Source organism: Thalassophryne amazonica, chromosome 10 (assembly GCF_902500255.1).
Source record: "Thalassophryne amazonica chromosome 10, fThaAma1.1, whole genome shotgun sequence".
NCBI classification, from domain to species: Eukaryota; Metazoa; Chordata; class Actinopteri; order Batrachoidiformes; family Batrachoididae; genus Thalassophryne; species Thalassophryne amazonica.
Window position 1 is genome coordinate 96,950,597 of NC_047112.1, and position 18,895 is coordinate 96,969,491.

The following is an 18,895-nucleotide window of genomic DNA, read 5'->3' on the forward strand; positions in this document are numbered from 1 at the left end:
ACAGGGGGCGGTAAATCATTTATATATTAAAAAGGAAGTAGCCTCTGTGTACTGTATGCGTGTGTTTTTATTTATTTTTCTTTTTTTTCTCCCTGTCTGCATATATAGTAATGGTAAATACCGCACTGGCAGAACCATTTATGATTAATACCCATATATGTAATTTATTCTTGCAAGACAGAAGGTATGTAGTGCATAAGTGAATATGGTGTGTGTGTGTGACCCCCATCCGCCCTTCCCGATCAGCCTACAACATCCTACTCAAAGCCAACCGACAACTTCTATCAAGAAGGGCCGACCGCCAAAACAACACAAAGACAGACAAGAACGAGAGACGAGTGGTGAAGGCAATAACTGTGACGTGAGATACTGAGGAGACGGGGCCCCAACCGTACAACGTATCATGACAAACAACCACACATGAACAAACAGTGACAGCAACAGTCTGTTGTCTAATTAGTGAGCATCCATACCCTAATCTAGAACACCGTAGTGTTAATCCCCTTAACAGCACCCAAAAAACCGAATTGTGGTGACGACCACAAACACGCAACCATCCACACACAGAGACCCAGATCACAGCTATATATCCAATCACTACTGTGGCTGGTGTGTTGGGCCAAGACAAAAGTACAGAACCTTACCATATGACATGGACCACTCCGACACGTCAGAAGCCATGTAGCCGGCTGCAAGCACTGATGGAAATGGGTCCAGGACGCAGGGCCCTGGGGGAACCAGGAGAAAAAGGGCAGTGGGAGGGCACAGGGGACAGGAAAGGCAGCCCCCAGAGCCACCTGGCAGCGCGGCAAACCAACAGGGGAGCGGCCTGACGGCGCCGGAACGCACCCCGACACCACCCCTCCCCACAGAGGCACAGGGATCAGCCCCATACCCAAGGGAAGCACACAGGGCGCCGGGATAGGCCCACCAATAGGGGAGCCCCAGAGCCACACCACCAGGGCCAAGGCCCTCGAAGGCGGGAGCGAGTGGCGGCAAGGACTGGGGGCAAAGGAGCCACCGCAATGCACAAGGTAGAGACCACCGAGCCATACGAGGGCGGGGCCCGGCCCCCAGACAAGAGGCGAGGCCCAACCCGGGGCCAGGAAGCGCACAAGGCCCCCCGACAGCCTGGCCCCCCCCAGTGCAGCCAGCAGGACCCCCCCCCACCCCAGATCCCACCCCCAACACCAAAGCCCATGATCAGGAGACCGCGAGAGCGGGGTCCACCGCGTGTGTTTTTATTTCGTAAGTTCAATGTAAGTAAATAATATAATTGTAAATACATTAAAAATGCCTGGGGATGACACAAGAAAGTGAAAGCACTTGAGTTCCATTGTGGTCCATTTAAAACTCAATGACAAAATAGAAGTAATAATCAAATAATAATAATAATACCACTAATAATATCCATCCATCCATCCATCCATTTTCTTCCGCTTCATCCGAGATGGGGTCACAGGGGCAGCAGCTCAAGCAAATTAATAATAATGATGATAATAATAGTTCGTATACGATATCAAGAACCTAAACAAGTCATAAATACATTAAGACAGTAAATTAACATTAAGAAATTACATAATTCACAGTAAGGTTCTGAAAACGTTCTGGACTCACATAATTCTGACTCATTATAGAAACTTTGCATAATTTATTACCACCCTTGAACAGTGTCAGCTACCTATTTTATAAACACTGGAGCCGGTCTGCTCTGTGTCAGCCTGATCCCGTCAGATCTCAGAAGCTAAGCAGCACGGCATCTGGTTAGTACTTGGATGGGAGACCTCTTCGGAACACGAGTGGCTGTGTGTTTCTCCAGGTAAAACTGGTGTTGCGTCAGGAAGGGCATCCGGCGTAAAACTTGCCAAATACCAATGCGGCTCTGGCTGTGTCCGCTGTGGCGACTCTGACCAAGCGGGAGCAGCCGAAATGACAACACACACACACACCTATTTTATAAACACTACCCAGTCTAGAACACATGGATCCCCACGGGCAACATGCTAGTCTTATTATTATTATTATTTTTTTTATTCTTGGAATTCAAATGAGAAGTTGATAGAGACACTGGAGTCAACCATCCACAGTGATTGCACACATCCATGTTCATTAATTAAGATGTACGAGGTCTGTCCAAAAGGTATCGGACCTTATTATTTTTTGCAAAAACTATATGGATTTGAATCACGTGTGATTGCATCAGCCAAGCTTGAACCTTCGTGTGAATGTGTGAGTTTTTTCACGCCTGTCGGTTGCGTCATTCGCCTGTGAGCAGGCTTTGTGTGAGCAGTGGTCCACCCCTCTCATCGGATTTTTATTGCGAATAAATGTCTGAACGATTTGGAGCTTTGCTGCATCAATTTTTTCCAGAAACTCTGAGAGACCTCCAGGTGGTAACCATTCGGAAAATTCAAATGGCTTTGAGGGACGATTTTATGGGGATTACACAGATTAAGGAGTGCTCCAGCCAGTTTAAAGACCGCCCACAGCTGCTGAGAGCACGCCGCGCTCCGAGCGCCGATCGACAGGCTGAAACCCCGCTGAAACAACCAGATCATTTCCAACGTGAAGGCTTTGTTGATCCGGGACGTTGTCTGACTTACACAAAAATGGCAGGAGACGTGGACATCAGTACTTTTTCGGGCCATTCCACTGTTAAAGGAGTTTTTTTTCATGGAAAGAAAAGCGGACGGATGCGCCACCATGCCGCTCATGGCGCGACACAAAACCACCTCCGTGTTGGTCTCACTTCAGAGTAAACAAACGGAGGTACTTTGTGGACTATTTACAACAGAGGGAAAAAACGAAAGGTGCTCTTTAAAGGAGTGGAGACAGCGCGACCAGCGGACTTTCTGGTAAGTCAGAACAGCTGTTTTGATTTTATTTTCCGCTCCGTACGTCCATCACCTCACTTTCTGATTGGCTGCACGTCACATTCAGCAGGCTGCGTGCTTGTTTGTGGTCCGGAGGACACAACACACTGCGATTGGGCCAAAAAAATCCAACACGTTGAATATCCCTGATTTGCGACCGGAGCGCTCCTGAGCACATCAGAGCGCTCTGAACACACCACACACAGGAGGAATATCTGATCAGATTATCTTTAGTGTCATCACAATTGCCGATATCGGCCTAATTATCCTGCCGTGTGAACCCGGCCTTAGTTATGCCTGGTAAAATTAATTTGGACAGCCATCAAACCAGACTGAAGGACCATGTAAAACCAGTAAAAAACACACTGAGTAAGAGAAGTGGAGGAGGAGAATCAAATTCTACTTGTATTTTGTTTATGGGTAGTGAAAGAGAATGTCATCACGTTCTTGCCCGTGTGTCAGGATGAGGACATCGGTGACGTGGTAGATGAGATGATGTCTGACTACTCATCTGAAGAAGAGGTGGGTATTAAAATTCAACTAAGCTTTCCTGTTCTGACATTGTTCTAACTCTTGAGCCAACTGCAAGCTTACACAAGCCTTCAGCTGCACAATCTGCACAGTCAAGGTCCTCACAAAACGCAGACAGGTGAGTACTGTATTTTTTTAAGCATAACTTGGACCTTCTTTCTGTACTTGAAACTCTGTAATACAGGGCTGCGTTGGGATTGGGTCCTGCCGGGTCCTGCGGTATCCAACACAGATATTCCAGGAGCGGGTGGTCAGAACTTTGCTGTGGGTGGGAGCGGGTAGCTAAAAATACACACTGCAGGAACAGAAGTGACAAGATGACTCAGTCAACAAAGGAGAATAGTGTAGAGTATGCGTGTCCTCACTCTACCCATCCATCCATTTTCTTCCGCTTTTTCCGGAGTCGGGTCGCGGGGGCAGCAGCTCAAGCAAAGCCGCCCAGACGTCCCGATCCACACACGCCTCCCCCAGCTCCTCCGGGGGAACCCCAAGGCGTTCCCAAGCCAGCCGAGAGATGTAGTCCCTCCAGCGCGTCCTGGGTCCTGATTTGACATTGTCCGCAAACAGCAGAGACGAGATTCTGTGGTTCCCAAATCAGACCCCCTCTACACCCTGGCTGCGCCTAGAAATTCTGTCCATAAAAATAATGAACAGAACCGGTGACAAAGAGCAGCCATGGCGGAGGCCAACGTACACTGGAAACAGGTTTGACTTACTACCGGCAATGCGAACCAAGCTCCTGCTGCGGTCGTACAGGGACCGAATAGCCCTTAGCAAAGGACCCCAGACCCCGTACTCCCGGAGCACCCCCCCACAGGGTGCCCCGAGGGACACGGTCGAACGCTTTCTCCAGATCCACAAAACACATGTGGACTGGTTGGGCGAACTCCCATGAACCCTCGAGCACCCAATGGAGTGTGTAGAGCTGGTCCAGTGTGCCGTGACCAGGACGAAAACCACACTGGCCCTCCTGAATCTGAGGTTCGACCATCCATCAAATTCTCCTCTCCAGTACTCTGGAATAGACCTTACCGGGGAGGCTGAGGAGTGTGATCCCCCTATAGTTGGAACACACCCTCCGGTCCCCCTTCTTAAACAGAGGGACCACCACCCTGGTCTTCCAATCCAGAGGCACTGTCCCCGATCGCTACGCGATGTTGCAGAGGCGTGTCAACCAAGACAGTCCCACAACATCCAGAGACTTAAGGTACTCAGGACAGATTTCATCCACCCCAGGAGCCTTGCCACCGAGGAGCTTTCTAACCACCTTGGTGACTTCAGCCTGGGTAATGGATGAGTCCGCCTCTGAGTCCCCAGTCTCCACTTCCTCTTCGGAAGACGTGATGATGGGATTGAGGAGATCCTCGAAGTATTCCTTCCACCGCCCGACAACATCCCCAGTCACGGTCAACAGCTCCCTACCTGCACTGTAAACAGTGCTGGCCGAGAGCTGCTTCCGCCTCCTGAGGCATCGGACGGTTTGCCAGAATCTCTTTGAGGCCGACCAGTAGTTCTCCTCCATGGCCTCCCCGAACTCCTCCCAGACCCGAGTTTTTGCCTCTGCGACCGCACGGGCTGTGGCACGCTTGGTCTGCTGGTACCTGTCAGCTGCCTCTGGGGTCCCATCTACCAACAAAGATAAGTAGGACTCCTTCAGCTTGACGGCATCCCTTACTTCCGGCGTCCACTACCGGGTTCGGGGATTGCCGCCGCGACAGACACCAGAGACCTTGTGACCGCAGCTACGAGCGGCTGCATCGACAATGGAGGTGGAGAACATGGTCCATTCTGACTCCATGTCTCCAACCTCCCCCGGGATCTGAGAGAAGCTCTCCCGGAGGTGGGAGTTGAAGACCGAGCTGACAGAGGGTTCCGCCAGTTGTTCCCAGCTGACCCTCACGATACGTTTGGGCCTGCCAGGTCTGACCGGCTTCCTCCCCTCCCAGCGGATCCAACTCACCACCAGGTGGTGATCGGTCGACAGCTCTGCCCCTCTCTTCACTCGAGGGTCCGAGATACGTGGCCGAAGGTCAGATGATACAACTACAAAGTCGATTATCGACCTCCGGCTCAGGGTGTCCTGGTGCCACATGCACTTATGGACACCCTTGTGCTCGAACATGGTGTTCGTGATGAACAAACTATGACTAGCACAGAAGTCCAACAACTGAACACCACTCGGGTTCAAATCGGGGAGGCCGTGCTTCCCAATCACCCCCCTCCAGGTCTCACTGTCGCCGCCCACGTGGGCATTGAAATCCCCCAGGAGAACAATGGAGTTCCCAGTTTAGCGCTATCTAGTACCCCTCCCAGGGACTCCAAGAAGGTCGGGTACTCTGCACTGCCGCTCCGCCCGTAGGCTGAGACAACGGTGAGAGACCTGTCCCTGACCCGAAGGCGTAGGGACGCGACCCTCTCGTTCACTGGAGTGAACTCCAACACATGGCGACTGAGCTGGGGAGCAATAAGCAGTGCGACCCCAGCTCTCCACCTCTCCCCGTGGGCAATGCCAGAAAAATGAAGAGTCCAGCCCCTCTCCAGGAGTTGGGTACCAGAGCCCAAGCTGTGCATGGAGGTGAGCCCAACTATCTCTAGTCGGTATCTCTCAACCTCCCGCACAAGCTCAGGCTTCTTCCCCCCCAGCAAGGTGACATTCCACGTCCCAACAGCCAGTGGCTGTGAGCACGGACCGGGCCACCGGCCCTCGACTGCCACCCAATCCTCTCTGCACCCGACCCCCATGGCCCCCTCTGCAGGTGGTGAACCCACAGGAGGGCTAAGGCCCGACCACCAGGCGCTCGCGCGCGAGCCCCAATCCCAGGCCTGGCTCCAGGGTGGGGCCCCGGCTCCGCCATGCTGGGCGACGTCTCAGTCCTTGATTTTTTTTTTTTTTTTTACTGGTCATGGAGGTTCTGAACTGCTCTTAGTCTGACCCGTCACCTAGGACCTGTTTGCCTTGGGAGACCCTACAAGGGGCACAAAGCCCCAACATCATAGCTCCTAGGATCATCCAGGTACGCAAACTCCCCCACCACGATAAGGTGGCAGCTAGAGGGGGAGTGTCCACACTCTACTTTCATCTTAAATAATTTAACAGGAGCAACGGAAATTACAGGAGCGAACAGAGAGACAAAGATACAGCACAGCGAGTCTGTGTCTGTGATTTTGGCCCAGTTGTTGCAAGCTGAGTCAAAGCTGAATGTTTCTGCCTCATCGCCTTCAATAGAAGTCATAATAGACCACAGTGGAAACAAGTGGATACATGGATGACACTTTCTTGTGCCATCAATGTATTTTTAATGTATTTATATTATGTATTTACATAGAACTTACTGAATAAAACCAATCAATCAAGTTGTCTAGAGCATGATGCCATTGTTGTGTGATTGTCATGGCAACAGCGGTGTCGCTTCCGCCTTGGTGAATGTGTGCGTTTCACACATGCTTTCACATAGTCAGGGATTTACAACCCAAATTCCAGTGAAGTTGGGACGTTGTGTAAAATGTAAATAAAACAGAATACAATGGACTTCCGGGTGAGCGTTTCAAGATGGCGGTCTAATGTTTTGGTGGTCCTGATCAGATGTGAAAAAAAACTCCACAAAACTCAATAAATTGATTATGTATGTGTCCAAAATGACATATTATGCGTGGAGTTAGATCAAAGAAGTGACAAGGGGGTCCAAAAAGTGACAGTCAAGAGAAGACTAATTCTACAAACGCTGAGGACCAAGCAAGCGCGATGCAGGCCGCAGAGCCAGACGAGGAAAGCGAGCTATCGACCGCTAAAGCCATACAGAACTTATGCGGCAGTATAAAAGAAATGCAAAATGACATCAACGCAATGAAAAGGGATATCAAACAAGATTTGAACAATTTTAAGGCTGAAGTGAACCAGAAGCTGGAGGAGGTCGGTGCGGATATTCGTACCCAGAGTACAAGGCTCACTGAGACTGAACAGCGAGTGGACGAGCTCAAGACGGTGAACGTGGATCTGAGAGACCCACTGCTTTATTGTCTCAAACAACAAAAAACTCTCCAGGACAAAGTACTGATTTAGAAGGGAAATCTCGTCGCAATAATATACGTATTTACGGTGTTAAGAAGGGGCCAAAGGGAGCGCTATGCTAGCGTTCATTACAGCTTTTTTAAAAGAGCAACTTTCCTTTAAGGAAGACATGGATCTGCAGATACAGAGAGCACACCGGTCACTTGGCCCGAAACCCCGAGATAACACGATAACAAGATCTATCCTGGTTAATTTTCTCAGGTACGACATGAAAGAGAAGATATTAAAAGCGGCATGGGAAAAAAGATAACCTTTGAGGGCAACACGATCTCATTCGCGCACGACTTGCCGACGGAGGTAAACAACAAGCTTAAAGAATACAAACACATCAAGAGGATCCTTAAAGAGGAAAAGATTCGTTTTCAAACACCGTACCCGGCTAAGATGAGGATCCATTAGGAAGAAGGTCCACGCGTGTACAAAGATGCGGCAGAGGCGGCTGAGGACATGAAGAAGAGGGGATACCCCGTGCAGGTGCCACGCTCTGGTGCTGAGGACGAGCCTTCGCTTTCCCGACGTGCACACTGGAATAAAGTGAACAGCTCGCACACCGAACGCGCCCGCTCTGTGAATTTCAACGACAGCAAGTATATTTATAATGAGGCCTATTTTTTTTCTCTTTTTTTTCTCACTAAAGAAGACGCGGGCTGTAACATATAGGTACATAAGACGCTTTTACTTATGCATTTATTTTGAATTTAAGATAAGGACAGTGTGACATACTAACTGCATGTTCCATTGCGTTCACACGTTCAATAATTGAAGACAGAACTGGCGACGTGTGCCATGATTGAAAAATACAAGATACAGAGATACATATTGGTTATTTATTTATTTTTTAATTTGAGGTTTATTTTTTTTGACTCCCTGTCAAACACATTAATGGTGATTAGGACTAATGGACAATTGTTTGTTATGCTCAAAGGAGAAGGAACTTTGTTTCAGGTGGAGAAGGAGTCCCTATCTTGGATAGGACTGTTCCTCCTACAAGGTTGGAAAAGACGTAGTGGGTGGATAGGGCAGAACGAAGCCCTAAGGTTGGAAGTCTTTTTTTTTACTTTTATTTGTTCTATGTTCTAATGGTTCCTGTTCTTATTGTGATGTTGGCGTAGGTAAACAGGCATACTGGTATGACTAATAATAATTTTAGAGCAGCTTCATGGAACATAAACAGCATGAACAGCCCTGTTAAGAGGAGTAGAGTAATGTCCAAAATAAAAAGGGAGAAAATTCAAATTATGTTTCTTCAGGAGACTCATTTGTCCCAAACAGAACACGAGAAATTAAAAACATTTGGATTTAGAAATACTTATTACAGTTCTTTTAAATCAGGTCACAAAAGAGGGGTAATACTAATATATAATTCCCTACATTTTGAATTTATTAAACAAAAACGGGACAGTGAAGGCAGGTATATATTGGTTCAGGGGAAAACAGAGGGTAAATTGACTACTCTCCGTTTATTTTCCACCACACTATGATCGGCATTTTTGGGAAAAAATTCTAGAAATAATATCTTCAGAGTCACAGGGTATATTAATATGCGCAGGTGACTTTAATACAATATTGAATAAAAATGATACATCTAATAATAAGAGGATAGTCACACCACAAAGTAAATTGTTAAGGAAGGGCCTGGATGACCTACATTTACTGGATGTATGGCGGGAGATGCATCCAACGGAAAAAGATTTTACCTACTTTTCCCCCCCTCACGCAGTATACTCACGGATAGATCTCTTCCTGGTATTCAGGAATGATAGACATAGAATAGAAAGCTGTGATATAGGTATTAGGGATATATCAGACCATTCACCAATCTATTTAACGCTTCATTTGGATATAAGACCTAAAAAGACAATATGGAGACTAAATACAAGTTTATTAAATAATAAAAACTTTATAAAAGAGGTTTATGCAGTGCTTTCTCTGCATAAAGCACTGTTTACCATTTCAATGGACAACAAAGATCAGGATTGCCCCACTAGTTTGTATGTGAATGTTACTGGATAACTCTGTTGCTTTCTCTGCATAAAGCACTGTTTACCATTTCAGTGGACAACAAAACGCATAGACCATTTTGTATATATTGTTCAAAATGTGCATTTGTGTTTATTGTTTGAACTTTTTTGTTGTGCAGTCTTTCACAAAAGACCTCAAATTACCTTTATAAAGTGTCAAAACAGTTATTATAGTTTGTTGTGTGTTTTGAATAAATGTGTGTGGAAAATTATTTTTCACTTGATTTTTTTCCTTGCCTATTTTTGATTGTAAACCTTTATTACTCTTATAAAACACAACAAAAACATATATATTCTGAAAGCACAGGTTGTCCTGAAAAAAGAGACATAAAACATGATGGTGGGATGCAGGGAGAGCTGTTAACAGCAATAATAAAACATTTATGACAGGCGAGTGAACTGTCCAAAAAATGCCCTCGGACCCCAGAGGGTTAAAAAAAAACCCTGTCATGAAAATTTGAGTCATTTCGTCACTGGAACACGAAGAAAAAAAAAAAGTGAGACCAGGCTGACTGTAGATGATGGAATCCCTAAATTCCTTGCAACTGAACGTTGAGAAACATTGTTCTTAAACTGTTGGACTATTTTTTCACGCAGTTGTTCACAAAGTGGTGAGCTTCGCCCCATCTTTGCTTGTGAATGGCTGAGCCTTTTGGGGATGCTCCTTTCATACCCAATCATGACACTCACGTTTCCAATTAGGTGTTCTTTGAGCATTCATCAATTTTCCCAGTCTTTTGTTGCCCCGTCCCAACTTTTTTGAAACGTGTTGCAGGTATCCATTTAAAAATGGGCAAATATTTGTACAAAAACAACAAAGTTTATCAGTTTGAACATTAAATATATTGTCTTTGTGATGTATTCAATTGAATATAGGTTGAAGAGGATTTGCAAATCATTGCATTCTGTTTTTATTTACATTTCATGTTCCAACTTCACTGGAATTGGGGTTGTAGCAATTTCCAACAGAAATTGAGTTTTCACTTGTAAAATGAGCTACCAGTACCAGGATAATTTCATTGGTGAGTTCGCAAATGGCGTGCCATCACAATCATGTCACTGTTGTTTTCTCGTAGTAAGAGAGTTTGTTAGTAATTTTCTACCGTAACCGGGCTTCAAACATGCTCCAGCAGACACCCCAAAGCAATCGAACACCCGGAGATTCTGAATCAGGCCAGAAGAGTTGCAGGTGTGAGTTGAGCGGAGAGAGAGAGGGTTTCATCAGTCAGACCTGCGGTCCGGAGGAGAGATGTGCAGTTGGTAACAGACGGTGGCAGTGATAGAGAATGATCATTCAGAGGAAAAGTGCTGAATCAGTGAAGTGCCACAAAAACAACACACAAAGGATATTATTATTGTTTTTCTTTACACGAGGGACTGTGGAGAGACACACAGTCGATAACATAATTTTATAGGTAACAGAGCCTTAAAATTTGATCTCACAGAGACAGGAAGACAGTGAAGAGATGCCAAAATGTGCTCAAATTTTCTGCTTTGTGTCAAAAGTTTGGCAGCAGCATTTTGAACCAATTGGAGACCCCTAATGCTGGACTACAGTAAACCAGAAAATAGAACATTGCAATAATCCAGTCTAGAAGAGACAAATGCATGAATCGGGGTCTCAGCATCAGCCATAGACAGGATGGAATAAATCTTTCCTATATTTCGCAGATGTAAGAAAGCAATCCTCGTAATATCTCTAATGTGGAGGTCAAAGAACAACGTAGGATCAAAAATTACCCCAAGGTTTCTCACTTTGTCAGTGTGATGTATGACACATGAGCCTAGGTTAAGCACTAGCTGGTCAAATTGATGTCGATGTTTCACTGGACCAAGAACCATCATTTCAGTCTTATCAGAGTTTAAAAGTAGGAAGTTAGTAGACATCCAGCTTCTCACTGATGCAAGGCAATCTTCTAAGAATTTTATCTGGATGATATTACCAGCAGTTATCAGCGTGTACAATTATCATCAGCATTGCAGTGAAAGGCAATCCCAAAACACCACAGTATATGCCCAAGGGGTGCTATATAAAGGGAGAAAAGCAGGGGGCCTAAGACGGATCCCTGTGGAACCCCAAGGATCCATCTTAGGCCCGAGAAGAAATGAGATTGTGCCGACTGTTTACCCAGACTGACAAAAAATGAGTAAAGTAAGTACTTTTATGCAATTTTTTTAAGGCATTTTGTGAATGCAGAAATGCCGTCCCGTGATATTAAACAAATGCACCTTTGCGCATGCTCCGCTGTGGAGACGAGATTAGCTGCCCAATCAGTGGGTCAGAGTCTGACAATTAAGCCAGACTGACAACAAATACTGTATGAGTAAAGTAAGTACTTTTAGGCAATTGTTTTAGTGGTTTCTTGAGGCATTTTGTGAATTCAGAAATGCGCTCTGAAAAGCGCTTCTGTGACATAAACCAAATGTGCCATCTCTTCTTCTGTGGCATTTAATGGCAGCCAGCATCCATATTGTTGCATTGTTGCCACCTTCTGCTTCAGTCCATTATAGCAGGACTAAATCCTTTCAAGTCCAGTCTCTTTTAAGTATATAAAAAGCCGCTTCCCCCTCCCACTTTAATTTAATCTTTATTTATCCAGGTTAGTCCCATTGAGATCAAGTTCTCTTTTGAAAGGGAGACCTGGACAATGATGAAGTTTCCTATGTCTAAAATACTTCCAGCAGAAATGTCTCTCAGGCCTGTTCAGGCCTAATATGGCAATATTTTGTAAATTTTTTGGTCATCTTTTTTTGTCATCTTTAAAATTAATCCAGAATATGCCAATGCCACTTAAATTGGACTCCTTTTCTTTCTTTAAAGAAGCAGCTACCAGTTAAAGGACACCAAAATCATAACAGTTTAGATTTAGGCTCACCATCCTGTTATGGATTCATTTGCAAATGTAAATTCCACGCAATCAAAGGCGCACGCACGCAAGATTGCCGGCTGAAGCTCTGCCTCGTTTGTGGCACATAAAATAATGTCCATTAATTCCTGGAAATAATATATTCTGACTTTTCTAATGTAACAAATTCATCTCTGTGTGCAGGCAGACTGTTAAAAACAGTGTCAGATGTCCCAACATCCACCTCCACAGTTTCAGTAAACCAGTATCCACACAAACAGCGCATCAACAAAGTTTAGGCTCCAAAATCCAACACTCTGAAAACGTTAAGAGCTTTGGGACGAAGTGTGTCATCTCCTGTCTGTAAATCCGACCCATCACTTTTGAATGGCAGCTCAGAAGCTTTGTTTTGGGATGGAGCAAGTTCGTTTTCCTCTGTCTGTCCGTCATTGGAATGTTTCTGTTTTGCTAATAAGTGCATCACACACTGAAAAATGCTGAGAATTGCAGAGTGAGATGTTTTCCGGAAATGCACTTGCTAATGTTCAGAGTGAGAGGAATAAAATACATCAGCGATCACTAATTATTAGCACGTGTGGAGACACTTGCAATCATGAGTACTTTTATGTTGTTTTATGGCCAAGTCACATGGCATACCACGGTTCCTGAATGAAGGGAAAAAGTAAAAAAGTCACAATTCATTGAGAAAAGGTGGACGAACGAGCTTTATCACTGAATAGCCTGCGAACCAACAGTGCAAAAGGGACAAAAGAGGAACAAAATTAAACTGAAGCTAACATTGATCTCGACGCTTTAAACGAAACATGCCTGGAACCACAGCTGGAGCAGTGTGTGTCTGCATCTCTGAGTTCCAGAACAGCTCTTTGTATAATCATTTGAATCATCTACCTGTTGCCACATGTACAGAAGGGCTGGATTATCATTCCTACACTCATATTGTTATATTTAATAAATAAATAATACACGCACACAGAAGCTGCTGTTGTCGCTGATGTTGCGTTCCAGTACCATCGTTCCAGTTCATGCTGCATTCCAGTGCCACCCGTCAAGAATGACAGCAAAACAAAATACGTACGAATTGAGGTTTTCGGTGGCATTCGTTCAAATTTTTCAGCAGTTTAAAAATCCTGACAAAGCACCAGCTGCAGGAATGAAGCTTGGCAAAGGTTAAAAGATGCCAACGATAGTCAGCGAAAGTCCAAATTTCTTGTTTCGTTTGGGCTTCGTTGCTCTTCATTAAGTGCCGTGTGAGTGGGCCATTACTGAGATGTTAAAAAATGTGAGACATGTCCTTTAAGTTATGCCACCAAAGTCTGCCAATAAAAGTGTTTATTTTAAGAGGAGTTGAATTGGTTGTTCATTAAACTAATCATTTTTGTCAGGTATAACTGTTAAATTAAGCTTAAGTAAATTAATGAAATTAATTTTGTTTTTATCCGAATACTTGATACTTGTACTCGCCAGAATAATCGATAGAATACTCTATTACTAAAATAATCGAAAGCTGCAGCCCTAGTGCTGTGTGCAGTCAGACGTGTCACAGCAGCCTCCATGTGATCATGTCTGTACATACATATCAGCATTTCATGCAAGTGTGCCCCCCTCCCCGTACGCCACATATGTTGCGGACGGGGGGGACACGTGCGATACACACGCAGGCTACATGTGTTGAGAGGAGAGCAGACACTGGCACACCACACGTGTTGCTTGACTATGCCACAATCGTGGGGCATTTTGACAGTTTTCGCAGACAGCTTGAATGTGATCCGCTGCTGTCTACTCTCGTACCAGGAGCGCGACTAGCCCCGCCTTTTCTGTGTCCAGCGAGCGGTGTTAGTTGTTCATGTGTGATAGCTGGAATTTGGCTGACACCTGCTGAGAGAGGGATCGAATGAACACTCGCAGGGCACTCGCTGTCTTTCGACCACTGATATGCGCGAATGGTTGTGGTGACAGGTGTACGAGGCATTTGAGGCCTCCGGTTTTTTATGAATGGCATGCAATTCCTCCTTCGTATGCTAGTCGGTTTCAATCGTGTTATGTGTGAAGTGGCCTTTACACACAGCTGTCATGTCCCACACAGACTGATATGTGCGTCTGTTTTTAGTCCACCTGTTACACATGGAGATATTTATTCTGAAAGAAACACAAAATAAAGTTAAATATACTGTAACTGACCTTTTTAATTCTGTGCAAATTTTTTATATATAAAATTATTTCTTTAAACCTCACCTATTTGCGTGCTTCCTCCCACAATTTTGTGGTCTCTGGTGGACAAACCCGAAATTACATAGTCATGAAGACGAATGCTCGAAATTGACAATACACGTTATTTTGTGCATTTGACCGACACAGTACTTGTTGTGCACTGTTAGTAACAGCTTGCAGGTGTATTTGTGAGTGCAGTGGTGTTTGCAACAATTTTAAACATACAAACCCTTAGTCAATCAGGCCTGAGGACTTGTAAATTTTGAAAATAATCAAGATGGACAAATAAACGTGTTGGACAACATATTAGATGTTATTTGATGCAGTTTGGTCAAAAGAAATAGAGAAATGGACATTGATTGCTCATGCACTATATGAAACACTACGATAAAAACATTAGTCCATTTGACTTATTTATTTTTTAATCAGGTGTTCATTCATTCTCTGAACCCACTTACTGCAGTTAAGGGTCATGGGGAGCTGCAGCCTCTCCCAGCAGTCATTGGGCAAGAAGGATATACCCAGGACAAGACAGGTTGCCAGTCTGTCAGAGACACAGAGACAGACAAACATGCACACGCTCACTTACACCTACGGCAAATTTGAAGTTTCAGATCCACCAAATCTGCATGTCTGTGGAAGTGGAGCAAGCCAGAGCACCCAGAGGGAACCCACATGAACACAGGGAGAACATATACAAACTCCACACAGAAAGGGCGGGTGTCGCAGACCAACCCCCCCCCCCCCCCCCACACACACACACAAAAAAATCTGGCCTCCTGCCTTCACTGCACATGCGTCATTTCAGACCACAGCAGCACGTCTGAGACGAACTCTACACCCAAAGTGATCAAATGGATTAATGGGATTATTAACCATCAGATGACAAAGTAAAACCTCATAAATCTTTCTAAAGGCAGTTTTAAGCAGAAATGAGGCGATAATTGGCGAGTCGTTACTGATGCTCTGAAATGATGCAGGTGCAGCAGCTGTGCGCTCTGATTGGTCCGCTGTCTTTTATTATGAAATAATGCTGAATTTATGTGGAAATGATCGTTGTACAAAAGTTTCATATCTGTCGCTGACATTGATGATGACTGGAGTGCAGTTTTAAGTAGGAACAAGTTGATAATCAGTGAATCGCTGGTGGCGGCTCAGAAATGACGCATGCGCAGTGAAGGCAGGGCGGACGAATTCTTAGGGGGGGACGTTCGGCCTGCAACACCGGGTTGGAAGTAAATGTGGGACCTTCTTGCTGTGAAGCAAGAGTGCAACACATTAAGCCACCGTTCTGTCTATCAGCACGGTGGCTTAATGTCTATTTTATTCTTGTAGTTGATTTTGTTTAGTACTTTAATTCCTGGGAAAACCTTTTTATACCCCTGGTACGAAATGCGGGGGGATATAGCGATCAGCATGTCCATCCATCCATCTTCGCTTGTTAGAGTGGTATCTCAAGAACCACTTGACCAATTTCATTCATATTTAGCATAAGGGTGTACTTGGGTGATCCCCTACACTTTGTATTACTGATTTGTGGGGACCAAGGGGATATGTCATTTCCTCATGACTGTTGTATAAATAGTTATTATAATTATTATTGATGAACTCAGTTTTGCCTCTGCACCATCGCAAGTAGAAATGAAACAGGAAGATGTGCACGCTGAGTAGACTTTCAGCTTTACGGGAGGTGATGGTCTAGTGCTTAAGGTGTTGGGCTTGAGACCAGAAGATCTTTGGTTCAAATCCCAGCCTGACTGGAAAATCACTAAGGGCCCTTGGGTGAGGTCTTTAATCCTCTAGTTGCTCCCGGTGTGTAGTGAGCACCTTGTATGGCAGCACCCTCACATCGGGGCGAATGTGAGGCATTATTTGTAAAGTGCGAGCGTCTGATGCAGATACTATTTAATTAAGGGGGTTTTGCAAAAATATTGCATTCTGAATTACAGCCATTTGTATACAGTTCCTCCATTTTCAGAGCCCTTGAGTAATTGGACAAAGTAAATATAAAGAATATTGAGAACACAGATCACCACTTTTACAGCTAGTTTTCTTCAAATCAGTCAGAGGATGGATACATGAACATTTCCAAGTCACTGAATATGACTTGGACTTCATTTACATGAATCATTTAGAAATTCAAACAGTACTGCACTGTATGATAAATCTACCTGGAGTAGGCAATTCTCAAAAACTGTGCAAGAAGGAGATGATTAAGTGAAGCCAAAATGACACCTATGACAACTCCAGAAGAAGTTATAGGCTTCTGTTGCTGTGATTAAAACTTTACATGATGCAACTTTTGTGTATTACACCACCAGGTATCCAGTTTCATGGTGGAGTAGCAGTGAATTCAGTTAAGTCAACACTGCGAGCACATCTGGACTGTTTCATTTCAGTTCCATTGTGGTGGTGTACAAAGACAAAATTACAAAAATTGGCACTGTTCAAATACTTACAGACCTGAGTGTATTGCTACTACAGATGCATACTACAGATACTCATAAGTATCTGTAGTGGTTAAGGTGGTGGGCTTGAAACCAGAAGATCATGGGTTCAAATCCCCACCTGACTGGAAAATCACTAAGGGCCCTTGGGCAAGGCCTTTAATCCCCTATTGCTCCCGGTGTGTAGATCGTTGTGCTTTATGCATTCACTTCCAGCTCTGTTCTTGCGTTTTCCTAGTCCTGCTTGCCACATTGTGTTTTTGACCACACCTTATCACCTGATGTACCTGATTTGTTTGCTGTTTTTGGGCTGCCTTTTTGTGTACCGGAGCCTGCTTAATCCTACTTCTTACATCTTAAAACCAGAGCAGCTTTGTTGAGTTCTGCATTTGTGTCCACTGTCCAGACACCTCTGTCCACCCAGTTTGATACCTGCACTGCATGCATATTTGCATCAGACCTATTTCTACCTATAGACACGTCATTCACAGTGGGTAGATCAAGTCTGCAATAAGTACATTCCTGGGAGCTTGAAATCATACACACGCCAGAAAAAGGCCAAAGGAACCTGCAGAAGTATGGAATTGTCAACGAGCAATGAGGAATGATGACAACAAAAGAAAGCTCTTCTCCAGTATCATGGTGTCATGAAATGCCGGGTGACATGGGGTCTGTGGAGGGTATAGTTGGGATTGTCCATCCACATCAGCAGTTACACAACACAACTCAGGGTGAAGAATAGATCTGTCACATGGACGGGGCTGGAAATATACATTTTGGGAGCAGGCGGGAATGTAACACATGCTGTGGGTGGTAATGGTATGAATGTCATTGGGATGAAGAAATTAGTCCCACGCAGGGCTCTAAACCGAAGTCATTCCTCTGCAGTTCAGGAGGTGTCACTGACTTCAGGTCTATGTGACTAAAAAGATTAATCCAGGTTTTGAGTATATTTCTTATTGTTACATGGGAAACAAGGTACCAGTAGATTCAGTAGATTCTCACAAATCCAACAAGACCAAGCATTCATGATATGCACACTCTTAAGGCTATGAAATTGGGCTATTAGTAAAAAAAAAAAAAAAAAAAAAAAAAAAATAGAAAAGGGGGTGTTCACAATAATAGTAGTGTGGCATTCAGTCAGTGAGTTTGTCAATTTTGTGGAACAAACAGGTGTGAATCAGGTGTCCCCTATTTAAGGATGTAGCCAGCACCTGTTGAACATGCTTTTCTCTTTGAAAGCCTGAGGAAAATGGGACGTTCAAGACATTGTTCAGAAGAACAGCGTAGTTTGACTAAAAAGTTGATTGGAGAGGGGAAAACCTATACGGAGGTGCAAAATACACTCAACAAAAATATAAACGCAACACTTTTGGTTTTACTCCCATTTTGTATGAGATGAACTCAAAGATCTAAAACTTTTTCCACATACACAATATCACCATTTCCCTCAAATATTGTTCACAAACCAGTCTAAATCTGTGATAGTGAGCACTTCTCCTTTGCTGAGATAATCCATCCCACCTCACAGGTGTGCCATATCAAGATGCTGATTAGACACCATGATTAGTGCACAGGTGTGCCTTAGACTGCCCACAATAAAAGGCCACTCTGAAAGGTGCAGTTTTGTTTTATTGGGGGGGATACCAGTCAGTATCTGGTGTGACCACCATTTGCCTCATGCAGTACAACACATCTCCTTCGCATAGAGTTGATCAGGTTGTCAATTGTGGCCTGTGGAATGTTGGTCCACTCCTCTTCAATGGCTGTGCGAAGTTGCTGGATATTGGCAGGAACTGGTACACGCTGTTGTATACGCCGGTCCAGAGCATCCCAAACATGCTCAATGGGTGACATGTCCGGTGAGTATGCCGGCCAT